Here is a 15,043-nt window from a genome sequence, read left to right on the forward strand (position 1 = left end):
AGAGGAAAGGTTGTGGGAATGGTCATCATAGTTCCCTTCTTCCCTTGCTCCATTTCTCTCTCCCTACCTTTTCCTTCCTTTTACCTCCTTTTCATTTTTTCTTTCCTTCCAGATGTTTCATGCCACTTTCAAAGTGCAATTGTCAGAAGGACAAACACAATAGGAAAGAGGATACAAGGAGAGGAAAGGTTGTGGGAATGGTCATCATAGTTCATTCAATGTGCATGTTGCCCTTTCAGTTTTGGAGGTTTTAACATGTCATACAAAAATAATTTTATACATATATATACAAAAATAATTTCCTGAGGACTAATTTTGCTCCATTTCTGGGCAAAATTAGCCCTCAGGAAATTCATACAATGCTTTATGCCAAGATTAAGTCTCAAAAGTGACTTTTCAAAAAGCAGAGATCTGATTGCAGCACTCCCTGCTCTAAAACCTTCTATACAATGCAGGATACAATGCATCCTTCATACATTGTGAAGGATGTTAGGGGAGCTTGTGGTTGATGGTGTGGACTTCCTCAATGAGACTGGAGATAGCATCTTATGTAGAGAGTAAGAGGGAAGGTGGCAGTGGAGCGTGCTTTGGTAGAGGCAAGATCCAGAGGTAACACTACCTTGCTCTTGTTACCAACGAAGCCAGTCCTCCCCAAAATGGGGTATTTCCCTTTTCAGGGCTGTGGAGACAATACACAAAACTGAAAGGGAGCATTGAATGGTACAGATTTTATTCCATGGCCATGGAATTGAGAGGCAGAAGCTCGGCTCCCAAATCAACCTCTCAGCTCATGAGACCTGGGAAGCCACAAATGTAGGGCATCTTTAGTGAAAAGGCTGGGTATTAAAAACAAGGGGAGGAATATTCATGTCTTTTCTGGGGATGGGCAGAAAACTTCTGGGAAACAGAATACTGCCTTCCTTTTTGTCCTTTTATAGTTTCTTCTGGTCAGTGTCATGGTGATTGTCAGCTGTCATGGCACTATGGGAGTGTCACTTAGCACGGAAATTAGGTTACAACAAAGTTAGAGGTTCTTCTTAGGTCAAGTGAGCTGCTGTCTTAGATCTCACAAGTCTTGACTGGTTTGGCCATGAAGGAGAACTTTGACCACAGGCATCCTGTTTCCTAAAGGTCAGCGGAGTTAGGGCAGGGTAGAAACTCACCTACGCCATGTAAGCTTTACACTGGTAACACTCCAACCTGAATGGAGGATAATAATTTTAAGGATACAGACCATTTTCTTAAGTCTTTGCATTCGTACTCTCTACCTGACCTTGTCCAACACACTTCCTTTCACATAGCAAGTCCTCAATAAATTTTTACAGAAATGAATCAGAATGAGCCCCTTGCCGTCTTCCTGACAGTGCTTGCCTCCTTTTCACTGTTGTTCCCCCATCCCATCCCAGTTACATGGTGATTTACTAAGTTGGGCTTGACTGTGCAATGACATTTAGTTTGTAGGTGACAGGCACCCAACTCAAATTGCCCTGAGGGGAAAAAAGAGGGGAATATTTTCTCACAAAACTGAAAGGTCTAGGGAGAAAAACCATATCCAAAAGGCTAAAAATTGCCATGAGGATATAGAGTCTTTATCTCCCAAAGGTCCATTTCTCTCTGGATGAGGGTCATTCTCCTTCCCTGTAGTAACCCTCCTAAACTTCAGGTCTGAGTATAAGGAGAGGACAAAGTGCTTCCTTATCAAATAGGCCCAGCACATCGTGCTGGTTGAGTCTTCTTTACTGAGATTGTACCAAGTGCCTATTTGTGAACCAGGCCAAACCTGAGATTTGTGTCTCCCTCAAAGGCAAGGGAGGGGGTTAAGCCCACCTAAACTCAGGGATTAAAGTGGAGAAAGGGTGTCTTTTGGAGGAAAGTTGGGGTGCTGATAGGAGAGAGAATAAAGATGAATACCAAGCAGGAAATTTTGGGGATTGAAACAACCGTCAACCCATCTGGTATAAATTGTCTTCTTTTTTATATTTGATGTTGACTGTAAACTTCAAAGAGGCATTTCCTTGCATGTGGCCAGTTGCAAGTGGCTGACAGTTCAGCACAGATGCTGTAATGACTAAATCAGAAAGTCCATTTTCATACTCTCTGTTCATCCATTCCCAAAGATGTTTATGAGCACTTAGATTGCAGCTTCCGGACACCAGGAGAAAACATCACTATCACGCGACGTTATAATTCTAATACCAGTAATTGGGAAAGGAAGCATAAATGATAATAATCTGGGGAAAAGCCATCTTTGCTTCTCATTTCCTGCCTGTGTGCCAGGCTGTGTTCTACTTTGACAGGAAGCAGGGGGAGCATATTTGAATGTGTCCTTCCGTCACTATCACTACTGTAGTTCCAGTCTTCAAGGTCTTTTTCTGGGATTACTCTTTAGTCTCCCAAATCAGAGTTCCAGACTGTCCTCTACTTACCTTAGTGCAACCTCCGCTCTGGTGTTTGGGTGATCTTTGGAAGGCAAATCACAGCCCACAACAATGCCCTGCAGACCGAGGCATGTCACTCAGGTTGCTCTCCTGTCTAACTCTAGCAGGGTTATTTCTCAAAGATTCATGATTTGCCTCCACATTTTACAATTATTTTTTGCTGTATCATGTACCATCTTTACAATGCTTTCTTTAATGTTTTATTTAAATATACTCTTATTTTAAACTTGCTCTTGTCCTAAGCAATAATTTTCATTAAATTTCAGTTTTGATATGTTGCTTTTTCTTCATTGAACATGAAGGAAAATTAAAATAAGTAAACAATGATTTTTAAATGTTTCTAAAATGATCTGGTATGCCAACAAGGGTAATATGCTCTTTTGGGGGACCACTAGCCCTCAGGATTAAATCTCAACACAAGATGACCTTAGGTCTTCTTGATCTTACCCAAGGTAGCAAATTCAAATGGCAGTGAGAGTTTTGTTACCAAAGAAATAAAGTGGGAGGCAGAGATTGCTGTGAGCTGAGATTGCGCCACAACACTCCAGCCTGGGGGAGAAGAGCTTAACTCTGTCTCAAAAAATTAATTAATTAATTAATTAATTAATTAAATAAAGTAAATCATTTGCAAATATTTTAAATTGTTAGATTGGTGCAGAAGTCATCGTGGTTTTGCCATTACTTTTAATAATAATTTTTAGCAAAAATCCAAGTGCAACATCTCACAAGTGAGTCACTTTTTCCCTGCTATAATAACAAGCTCCAGGAACACAGGTATTTTGCTCAGATTTTTTTTTCCCCCACAAGTACATTTCCAGCATCTGGGCACAATGCCTTAAACATAGCAGATGCATGGGAAATATTTTTATTAAATGATTTCACTCATGTATTGCTGACACAGCACTGGATTGTGTGAGTGGAATAACTGAGTGCATGTAGGATGGGTTAAGGGAGGGGAGATATTACGAGGTAAGAAGCTGTGCACAAAACTTGATCTATAGCCCACACTCTTTAGAGCCATGCATAACTACACTTTAAATGTGCACCGATACTCAATTCATAGTGGCTGCTTGTCACTTTAGTTTTTTTTTTTTTTCCCCTTGAGATGAAGTCTCACTCTGTCACCCAGGCTGGAATGCAGTGGCGTGATCTCAGCTCACCGTAACCTCCACCTCCCAGGTTCAAGCAGTCCTCCTGCCTCAGCCTCCCACACAGACGTATGCCACCACACCCAACTAATTTTTTTATTTTTAGTAGAGATGGGTTTTCACCATGTTGGCCAGGCTGGTCTTGAACTCCTCACTGTCTGTCACTTTGAATTTTCACAATCAATAAACACTAACAAAACAACTTTTCTTTCATGGTGGCATATGATATGATGTTATATTCCATTACTGTGTATAGTCTGTTAATAGGGGGTTCATACAAGGATTGTCTTTAGATGGAACAGGTTATCTGTATATTTTATAGGCTTTTAAAATTTTTATTTAGACTTCTGCATTGAAGAGAAATTGCTCCAGGTTTCTTTTTTTTTTTTTAGATAGAAGTGTCCTCTCACCCCCTTACCAAAGGATCCTTTAATAGGCGGTTCATACAAGGATTAACTTTGGATGGAACAGGTTATCTGTATATTTTATAGGCTTTTAAAATTTTTATTAAGATTTCTGTAATAAAGAGAAATTGCTCTAAGTTTCTTTTTTTTTTTTAAAGATATGAGTGTCCCCTTACCCCTTACCAAAGGGAGGGATCTTCATCCTAGAGAGGATGGGGCCAACTGCTCCAAACACACCTCCTGCCTTGCCTGTTGCCACCTTCCCTTCTCTGCACCCCTGCATGGCTCCTCCCTCACCCCAAGAATCCCGATGCTTCAGTTGTCCCTTCGTGTCTCTCAGTCTCACCCCAAGCTGCTCCTTTCCGCCTCCACTGCATAGTTGATGGGGACATAGACATACAGGCAAAGAAACTGTCTTAGGTGCTCTTCGTGATCCCTCTGCCATGAGATTATGTGCTTTTAACTGTGAGCTACCTCAGATGACAGTGTAGAGAAGGCCTGCTTTGAGCTCCTCATTTCTCTTTTGTCTGGCACTTTCTTTCCTTTTAACGGTATTTATTGATACCATAGGCTGCCATGTGCCATGGTAATTACCAATGTATTAGTCCGTTTTCATGCTGCTGATAAAGATATACCCAAGACTGGGTAATTGATAAAGAAAAAGAGGTTTAACTGACTTGGTTTCATGTGGCTGGGGAGGCCTCACGATCACGGCAGAAGATGAAAGGCACATATTACATGGCAGCAGCCAAGAGATAATGGGAGCCAAATGAAAGGGGTTTCCCCTTATAAAATCATCAGATCTCATGAGACTTATTCACTACCATGAGAACAATATGAGGGAAACTGCCCCCATGATTCAATTATCTCCCACAACACGTGGGAATTATGGGAGCTACAATTCAAGATGAGATTTGGGTGGGGACACAGCCAAAGCATATCAACCAATGTGCGGTGGTGTTAGCCATTGTTAATGATGCAAAGAGCAAAGGTGGAAATGTTCAAAGCTCCAGCACCATGATCTCCAGACACATGTCCTTCCCCATCACTACCTAGCTGACAATTGCCAAAGAGCACCCGTCACTTCTAATGTTTTCTGTTTGTCTTGTGCAGAAGTCAGGTCTTCAATTCTGAGCCAAAGATTGAGACTTCTCTGAAAAAAAAAAGCATCTTAACGTCAAACTTCATGATAAATTGGAGAGAGTATTAAATGCCACTAGAAAACAAACCAAATAAGGTAAAAGACTTTGGGTTGGGATGTTTAGGGCCTTGCCTGGCTACACAAGGCCTGTGTCCAGCAAACTCTCTTGGTGAATAAGACACTGGCCAGAAATGACCCCCAAAGGCCTTGCTGATTCCCCAAATCAAAAATACTGTGGGTTTTAAGATCCAGCCCAAGCCTCCATCGGCCTAACATCTTTTCTAAGCTGCAACTAAGATTATTATTTTTACACAGTCATTAAAACTAGAAGTCCACTCATAAAGAGAAGATCAAATTTGAAAGGAAATATAAAGTAAAAAAAAAATCATGACTTCAAAACTTAATCATAATAATGCCAGGAGCCATTCCATCCCATTTCTGATTTATGCTTCCTACAAATAAAGATTGGTAAATTGAAAGTTTTTATTTGGCATTTATTGTGCATTTCGGAGGATTTGTAAATCTGGCATTTGATTTGTTGGCATTACGGCTGTTGTAGAGGACTTGTAAATCAGTTTTCTGATGTGGCAAATCAATTTTGTTTTAGAGGTGAAGCTCGGTGGCTAAGTGAGATGGGGGTACAAAGAGATATAAATTTTGTGGGCTTCAGTCGGGAGAGTGTCACGAGCAGGACCAAGGGAAGCTCTCCCCGCATCCTGGAGGAACCAAAGTCTCAAGGATTGCAGACCTTAGTTTATGGGTTGCAAACTGGCTTCCATGGGCCAAAATATAGTCCATAAATGTGTTTTATATGACTCATAAAATGTTTTTGTTTTTAAATTTTGGATTACTAGTCATCCCTGGGAGAGTTCATGTAGAAATTCAAGTAGAAGTACTATCTCTTGAAAAAGCATCAGAAGTTCCTGCCACTTGGCCTGTGAGTCCTCCTGGCAACAGCCAGCTGCAGTTGCAGAGCTGTGGCCTCCCTTACCTGAGGTGTGAGCCTCTAAGTCGGCCACAGTTCCTATGTGGCCTCTCTACTCACATCACCTTCTTGCCCCCGGGAACATTTGAGCTCATGACCCTATTGTAGGCACTTGAACATTCTGAAGACTAAGTTTGGGAAACAAGCATACTAAAAAATTATTTGTTGTTTATCTGAAATTGAAATCTAGCTTGGCATCCTATAATTAATTATACCTGATAACCCTACTGTGGTAAGCAGAATTCTAAGGTGGCCCCTAAACTGTCCACACCCCTTATATATATGCTCTATATGATCCCCTCCCCTTGAGTGGGGCAAGACTGTGACTATAATTAGGTTATATGACAAAAATGAAGACATTTTGCAAATGTAATTCGGGTCCCTAATGGGTTGACTTTGAGTGAATCAAAAGGAAGATTATTCTGGGTGAGTGTGGCTTAATTGGGTGAGCCTTTCAAAGACACTGTTCCCTTCTAGAAGGAAAAGGTATAGAGTACAAGTAGTTGCTCTGCTGGTCCTGAAGAAGTAGACAGCCATGTGGAGAGAGAGCCAGTGGAGGAGCCTATGTGACTACCCCTGAGTGCAGTCCCCAGGGACAACTAGGAAGAAGTGGTAGTTCCAGTTATGCAGCCTGACCAACACGTTGATTTCAGCCTTGTAAGACCCTCAGAAGAGAGCCCCATTAACTCATGCCCTTGGAAAGTGTGAGATAATAAACCGGTGGTGTTTTGAGCCTCTCAGTTTGTGGTAACTTATTAAACAGCAATGGAAAACTAATATACACATCAAAGTCTGTCTTTTTCTTTGTCCTTTTGTAAATCAAGACAAGTCTCTCTGTCTTTTTTTTTTTTTTTTTTTTTTCAGATGGAGTCTTGCTCTGTTGCCCAGGCTGGAGTGTGGTGGCATGATCTTGGCTCATTGTAACCTCCACCTCCTGGGTTCAAGTGATTCTCCTGCCTCAGCCCTCCAAGTAGCTGGGATTACAGATGCTGCCACCACATCTGGCTAATTTTTGTATTTTTAATAGAGACAGGGTTTCACGATATTGGCCAGATTGGTCTTGAACTCCTGACCTCAGGTGATCCACCCACCTTGGCCTCCCAAAGTGCTGGGATTACAGGCATGAGCCACTTTGTCTTCATTTAAACATTTTTTAGTCACTTTTTGGTTATTCCAGAGATACTCATAAATCCCAAATGAGGGAAATGGTAAGTCATTTTCTCTCTTAACTAGGTGATGCTCAGGATTAGTTTTATTTTGAGAGTTCTGATATGTTGACTACCAGCAAAACTCATGTTTTTGTCTATGCAGAGAAAGTTTAGTGTAAATAGTCACATGACAGCATAGGCTGGGGGTTAACCCGGGCTCCCTCAGTTCTCTCTTGGCATCTCTTGCCTTACTTCCTCTTCCCTTCATGGCCTCTCTTCCATCCTGGTAGCCTTCTAACTTCTCTTTTTTGCCAACACTTATTTCTCCATCTTTTCTAATTTAAATTCCTAATCACAGGCATCTAATGGGATTGATGGCTCCCTGTTCCTGAAATGTTTCTATGCTAGGCCACATTAAAAAATCTGAGAAGTGGGGCCTGAGAAATTAGGAGTTCTGGTTATCTGTTGCAGTGTAACAAGTCTTCCCAACACTCGTTTGTGACTCTGCAATTGGGCAGGGTTCAGTGAGTCCAGCTAATCTCTGCTTCACGGGGTATCAACCAAAATGATTCAAATGGGGCTGGAGGATCCATATCCCAGTATCGGGAGAACCCGCTCCTGATGTTTAACGTGGGTTCTTTTCTATTTCCAAACTGTCTCGGTTGGGTTGAGAAATAAAGGGAAAGAGCACAAGAGAGAGAAATTTAAAGCTGGGTGTGTGTGGGAGACATCACATGTCGGCAGGATCTGTGATGTTCCCTGAGCTGTAAAACCAGCAAGTTTTTATTAGCGATTTTCAAAAGGGGAGGGAGCGCACGAATAGGGTGTGGGTCACAGAGATCACATACTTCACAAGGTAATAAAATATCACAAAGCAAATGGAGGCAGGGGAGATCACAGGACCACCAGATGAGGTGAAATTAAAATTGCTAATGAAGTTTCGGGCACGCATTGTTGTTGATAACATCTTATCAGAAAACAGGGTTTGAGAGCAGACAACCCTGTCTGACCAAAATTTTTAAGGCGGGAATTTTCTTTCTCCTAATAAGCCTGGGAGCGCTACAGGAGACTGGGGCTTATTTCATCCCTTGGGCTTCAACCATAAAAGACAGGACGCCTTAAAAGGGGCCGTCTGTAAGCCTACCTTCAGGGCGCATTCTCTTTCTCAGGGATGTTCCTTGCTGAGAAAAATAATTCAGCCATATTTCTCCTATTTGCTTTTGAAAGAGGAGAAATACAGTTCTGTTTCTGTCTGGCTCTCCGGTGACCCGTTCAAAGTTACCTCTCTTTTTCCCTGAACATCGCTGTTATCCTGTTCTTTTTTAAGATGCCCAGATTTCATATTGGTCAAACACATGCTCTGCAAACAGTTTGTGCAGCTGACACAATCACAGGGTCCTGAAGCGACATTTATCCTCCTCAGCTTACGAAGAAGATGACGGTATTAAGAGATTAAAGCAAAGACAGGCATAGGAAAACACAAGCATATTGATTGGGGAAGTGATAAGTGTCCATGAAATCTTCACAATTTATGTTCTTCTGCCGCGGCTTCAGCCCATCCCTCCGTTCAGAGTCCCTGACCTCCTGCAGCAGCCCAGATGACTCACTCACATACCTGGAAGTTGGTACTGGCTGTTGGCTGGGAGCTCAGTGGAGGCTGCTGGCCAGGGGCCTAGGTTCCTTCCCACATGAGCCTCTTTACATGGCTACTTGTGCTTCTCTGCAGCATGGTGACTAGTATTTCAAAGAGGAAGTAGAGGTTGCAACCTCAGAAGGCCTGGCTTTGGAAACTGATATTGTACCACTTTCACTATATTCTTTTGGCTAGGCAATCACAGCTTTGAGGAGAGGAGGCATAGATGACCTCCATCTTCTTTAGAGGAGGGTGCCAAAGAATTTGCTGCCATATTTTTAAAATCAGAGTGTCTGAATTGTCAACCTGTTATTTTACTGTGAGTCAGGTGATCATTTCTAGTTAAATTATCATGGCTGAGGAGTGATTATTTGGTACGGAATATGGCCCCTGCTATAAAGGCAGAAATACTGGCTGCATCCCTTCATAAGGTATTTGATTGAGGCAATTTTCCATAGAAGGTATATTAATTTATTTTGTGCCACTATAATAGGATACCTGAGACTAGGTAATTAATAATGGACAGAAATCTCTCTCCTCTGTCTCTCTGTCTCCAAAATTTGTGCCATTGATATCAAGAATATCAACATATTCTTGATTTTAGTCACATCAATAATTGTGTTACAAATGAATTCTTCCAGTTGGGAATTTGTTGTTATTACTTTCTTTAAGATGTCTTTAATGAGTAAAAACATCTTAAACTTCTTCCCAAATTTTTTTCAAAATTTGATATTCTTCAAACTTTTTAAATTATTGTCCATCACAAATTTGTCCAAAACATTATTTTTCTTTTCTTTTTTTTTTTTTAATTGAGACGGAGTCTCGCTCTGTCGCCCAGACTGGAGTGCAGTGGCCAGATCTCAGCTCACTGCAAGCTCCGCCTCCCAAGTTCCCGCCATTCTCCTGCCTCAGCCTCCCGAGTAGCTGGGACTACAGGCGCCCGCCACCTCGCCCGGCTAGTTTTTTTTTTGTATTTTTTAGTAGAGACGGGGTTTCACCGGGTTAGCCAGGATGGTCTCGATCTCCTGACCTCGTGATCCGCCCGTCTCGGCCTCCCAAAGTGCTGGGATTACAGGCTTGAGCCACCGCGCCCGGCCAAAACATTATTTTTCAATCAATTGGCTGTAAAGTTACATTTTAATCTTGATTTACATTTTCCTAATTACTATGGGGATTGAACATCTGTTTGTATTTTTTTTAGCCTGTTGTATTTCTGCTCCTATTTTGTTCCTGTTCATACTTTTAAAATATATTTTTCATTAGGGTATTTTGTCTTTTTGTTTTGCATCTAAAGGAGCTATTTATTTATTTATTTATTTTAAAGACGGGGTTTCACCATGTTGGCCAGGATGGTCTCGATCTCCTGATCTTGTGATCTGCCCACCTCAGCCTCCCAAAGTGCTGGGATTACAGGCATGAGCCACCGTGCCTGGCCTAAAGGAACTTTTAATGTATTTTTAATATATTATTGATTCTAGTCACTTATCAATTGTGTTACAAACTAATCCTTGCAGTTGGTAATTTGTTGTTTTACTTTCTTTAAGATGTCTTTAATGAGTAAAAGCATCTTAAATGTCCTTTCAAAGTTTTTATAATAAATAGGCATTTGTTTTAAAACAGGGAAAAATTTGTAAAATGTCCCAGGTGAAATATTTAATACACATTTCACTTTAAAAATGTGTGTGCATGTGTGTGTTTATTTGCAAGAACATATACAACCATTTTGATATGTAGTATCAAAAATAAGGTTGTAAATGTTATTAAATATCGTCATACTTTTGTGTATTTAATGTTATGCAATTAATATTTACTATCTGGAAATTAATAATGAGATTACTGAAATTTTAGAAAAAAATTGAAATCTAGCAAAGAAAGTAAAAACAAAAAGACAGCTTTCTATATCAAAATAAAGTGATTCTAACACAGGCAAATAATTAGCTATATCTAATGCCTTATATAGTGAGGTCATGAACCATCATTTCAAGTATAAAACATGTAAATTGCCTTAATTTCTTAAAATACATAGCTCCAGAGAAGCCTTAGAAATAACATAATCATTGTCATTCGTTAGTATTATCATTATTGAATCAAAGAAGCTAAAGTTCAACACTAGGGCTTTATGATAAAAACCAACACAAAATAAATCACATCCACTGCTTGAGCCCCACTGTGATGAGACTGAGTAGAACTTTTTCCAGAGCCAGATACACAGCTTATTTATTTATTTATTTATTTATTTATGACGGAGTTTTGCTCTGTCACCCAGGCTGGAGTGCAGTGGCGCGATCTTGGCTCACTGCAAGCTCCGCCTCCCATGTTCACCCCATTCTCCTGGCGCATCCTCCCTAGTAGCTGGGACTACAGGCGCCCGCCACCACGCCCGGCTAATTTTTTTTGTTTTTTTGTTTTTTTTTTTTTTGAGACGGAGTCTTGCTCTGTCGCCCGGCCTGGAGTGCAGTGGCCGGATCTCAGCTCACTGCAGGCTCCGCCTCCCGGGTTTACGCCATTCTCCTGCCTCAGCCTCCCAAGTAGCTGGGACTACAGGCGCCCGCCACCTCGCCCGGCTAGTTTTTTGTATTTTTAGTAGAGACGGGGTTTCACCGTGTTGGCCAGGATGGTCTCGATCTCCTGACCTCGTGATCCGCCCGCCTCAGCCTCCCAAAGTACTAGGATTACTGACGTGAGCCACCGCACCTGGCCAATACACAGCTTTTTAAAGGCCACAGTTAGGAAGCACACTTCTAAATTCATACTTGGAGAAACAAATGAATTTTTGAACAAATGTATTGGTAGGCTTAGAATTTCTGTCACCACTTAGGAGTATGGTATGAAAATTTATAAGACTGATCACAACCCTTACATTACACGGTGGTATTGGGATAGGGTGTGTCAAAAACTAATTCAGCACAAATTAGAACACATTGAGTTCAGGATGTATTAGAACGTCACATACTGGCCCTCACTGATTGTGTTGCTAAAAGGATAATAACTATATTGTATGTATAAAAAAAATGACCATTGTTGAAAAGAAAAGATCAGGTAGGAGTTGCAGATTTGACTTGAAATTTCTTATATAATGACAACTATTGCTTGTGTAATCCATCAGAGTTTTAAAAGGACTCTTGACTTCATAAATTCACTTCATACCCATGATAATCTTATGAAGCACAGAAGAATCATTAGTTCCAAGGAGGCAATTAAATCTCAGGAAGTGTACATTCCCGAAGAAACATAATGGGCAAGTGATAAAGCTAAGATCAACTCCAGATCATTTTTCTCCAAATTCAGTGTTTATTTTTTCTATCCGATAATGGAACCTAGGAAATATGGCCGATCAGTAATTGACTAAACTGCCAGGGATATCTGTTTTTTCATTTCCTTGATGTAGCTGAGACATTAATCAGTTTTATAAGAGAAAATGCGTTCCACTATGAAATCATTAAATGAGCTCCCCTCTTCCAGGGACAAAAAGAGGGGAGCAGTTCAGCTACTTGAAGAAACCAAATGGTATGTTGAGGCAAATTAAAACCAGAGAGTCAGTTGGAGAAGCCCAGAAGAGTAACACAGGTGTCAAAATACAGACACATCAGGGGAAAAGAATGCAAAGCTCCTGCCAGGGCTCTGTCTTAACCAAGCATCCAATTATCTTTTGGCTGCAAGGTAAGTGGAGTCAGGGGAAAGGCAATGTCACCAGATTAAATATGGGATGTCTGGTTTTTCAGAGCCAGTTGGGGATGAGGTGAGGGAGAAAATGCAAACTACATGAGTGAAGACTTCTGGTTGCTTGGGTCAGATGGTCGATGTAAGGAAGTGATGAATGATACAACTGAATACAGAAAGCAAAGGCCTTGAAAGATAGTGGGGGGGCCTTGATAAAATATATTTTATATGGTTTACAGCTTAAAAAAATAGAAGAACAAGCATCATTCCTTCATTTAGTTATTCACTGAATAAACTTAATCCAGTGTTCAGTGTTGGGAAATCAGAGATCAAAAACACTTATGTCGGCCAGGTGTGGTGGCTCACACCTGTAATCCCAGCAGTTTGGGAGGCTGAGGCAGGCAGATCACTTGAGGCAGGAGTTTGAGACCAGCCTGGCTAATGTGATGAAACCCTGTCTCTACTAAAAATACAAAAGTTAGCAGGGTGTGGTGGCGGGTGCCTGGTAATCCCAGCTACACAGGAGGCCAAGGCAGGAGAATGGCTTGAACCTGGGAAGCAGAGGTTGCAGTGAGCTGAGAATGTACCACTGTACTCCAGGCTGGGGGACAGGGTGAGACTGTCTCAAACAAACAAACAAAAAGAAACAAAAAAAACAAAAACAAAACAAAAAACACTTACGTCATCCTGAAGGAGTTCCCAGTTTATGTGTAGTTGAGGAACCACATAAACAAAAACATTATAATGCATTGGGTTGAGTGCAATCGTAGAAGGTTGTGGAAGCACCCACAAAGGTTTGCAGAAAGAGCTGATGTGTGAGCTGAGCCTTGAAGGGTGTCTAGGAGTTAGCAATGGGAAGAGAGTGGAAAGGATGCTCTCCTGGAAAGGGACTAGCAACCAAAAGACCCTGCATGTGAGCAAGGGGGCCAAGAAAAAAGTCAGCACCACGAGAGGATGAAGAGGCAAACACAGGAGTTAGAAAAGTGCCTGTGAATAGGAATGAGATTTACTGCAAGCTTCTCGTCAGCCACAGAAGAAAGAGGAGTGTGACAAAGTTGCATCATCCTGATCCTCAGAAAGGGTGAGCACTAGCTTCTCATGGACCCCAAATCCACACAGGCTTTTGATTAGGAAATATAGAGTTAAAAACGAACAATTTTTTAAAAAGGCAACAAACTGCTACTGAATAACCAATTATATTACCCCAAATCAGTTGGTATAATTGGAAAGGGGCACATTTGGCTTGAACCCAGATTACAAAATATCAGAGGGAAAGCAATCAAAAAGCTTCAGGTTTCACCCAATTTAGGGAGCAAGTGACCAATTTAGAAGCTTTAATTTCTGGGACTCTAGGAATTCCCAACTATATTTCCTCTAAATAACATCAGAAGCCCCAATATAAAAACACAAAAGTGACAATGTCTTCAAGAAAATAAAGTAAGACCCATTAATTTTATACCTTGCTCAGACACCAAAACAAAGAAAAAACAAAAATATTTTTGAATGTGTAGTCCTTGTGAATTTTTCTTGAAGAAACCACTGGAATATAATGTTTAGTCAACAAAGAGATGACTAGAGAATCCATAGCGAAAAAAAAAAAGAAAGAAAAAACCCCACCCCGTTAGGATTATACTGAGAAGTAGAATAAAGACTAAATGAATAAGAGTATTTTAGCTACAAAACATAATACAAATGCTACATACATTACCAGTGTAGAAACTATATAAATTACAATAGTTGAGAAAGAAGGATGAGAAAAAAATTAAGTATAAGTGTGTTCTTATGTTCTTATACTTTATAACCAGGAGTAAAAATATATCATTTAAACATGATAATTTTTGGAAAGTCATTCATCTAAAATTGGTGAGTAGGGTAAGGGAAGATGTGGACATGTATCAATTTTATCACTGTTATAGAAATTCAATTGACACTGTCTAAAGAAAGACAGCATTAAGTGTATTATGTTGTTATAATTATGAAGAACTTATCCAGAAGATATACATTAAACCTTCCAAATGATCCGAAGAAACACAACACACACTGTATAGTGAAAAATTTTTTTTAAAGTAAAGAAAATATATACAAACAGCAAGCATAACATGATGCCAATATTAAATGTATCTGACATGTCAATAACTATAAATGGCTTAACTTCTATATTTTAAAAATATATCTGGGTTTGACCAGGCACAGTGGCTCACGCCTATAATAGGCTCACGCCTATAATCCCAGCACTTTGGAAGGCCAAGGCAGACGGATCACAAGGTCAGGAGTTCGAGACCAGCCTGGTCAACATGGTGAAACCCCGTCTCTACTAAAGATACAAAAAAATTAGCTGGGTGTGGTGGCATGTGCCTGTATCCCAGCTACTTGGGAGGCTGAGGCGGGAGAATCACTTGAATCGAGGAGGTGGAGGTTGCAGTGAGCAAAGATCATGCCATTGCACTCCAGCCTGGGTGACAGAGCCAGACTCCCATCTTAAAAAA

This window comes from Colobus angolensis, unplaced genomic scaffold, assembly GCF_000951035.1.
Source record: "Colobus angolensis palliatus isolate OR3802 unplaced genomic scaffold, Cang.pa_1.0 Scaffold284, whole genome shotgun sequence".
Classification (NCBI taxonomy): Eukaryota; Metazoa; Chordata; class Mammalia; order Primates; family Cercopithecidae; genus Colobus; species Colobus angolensis.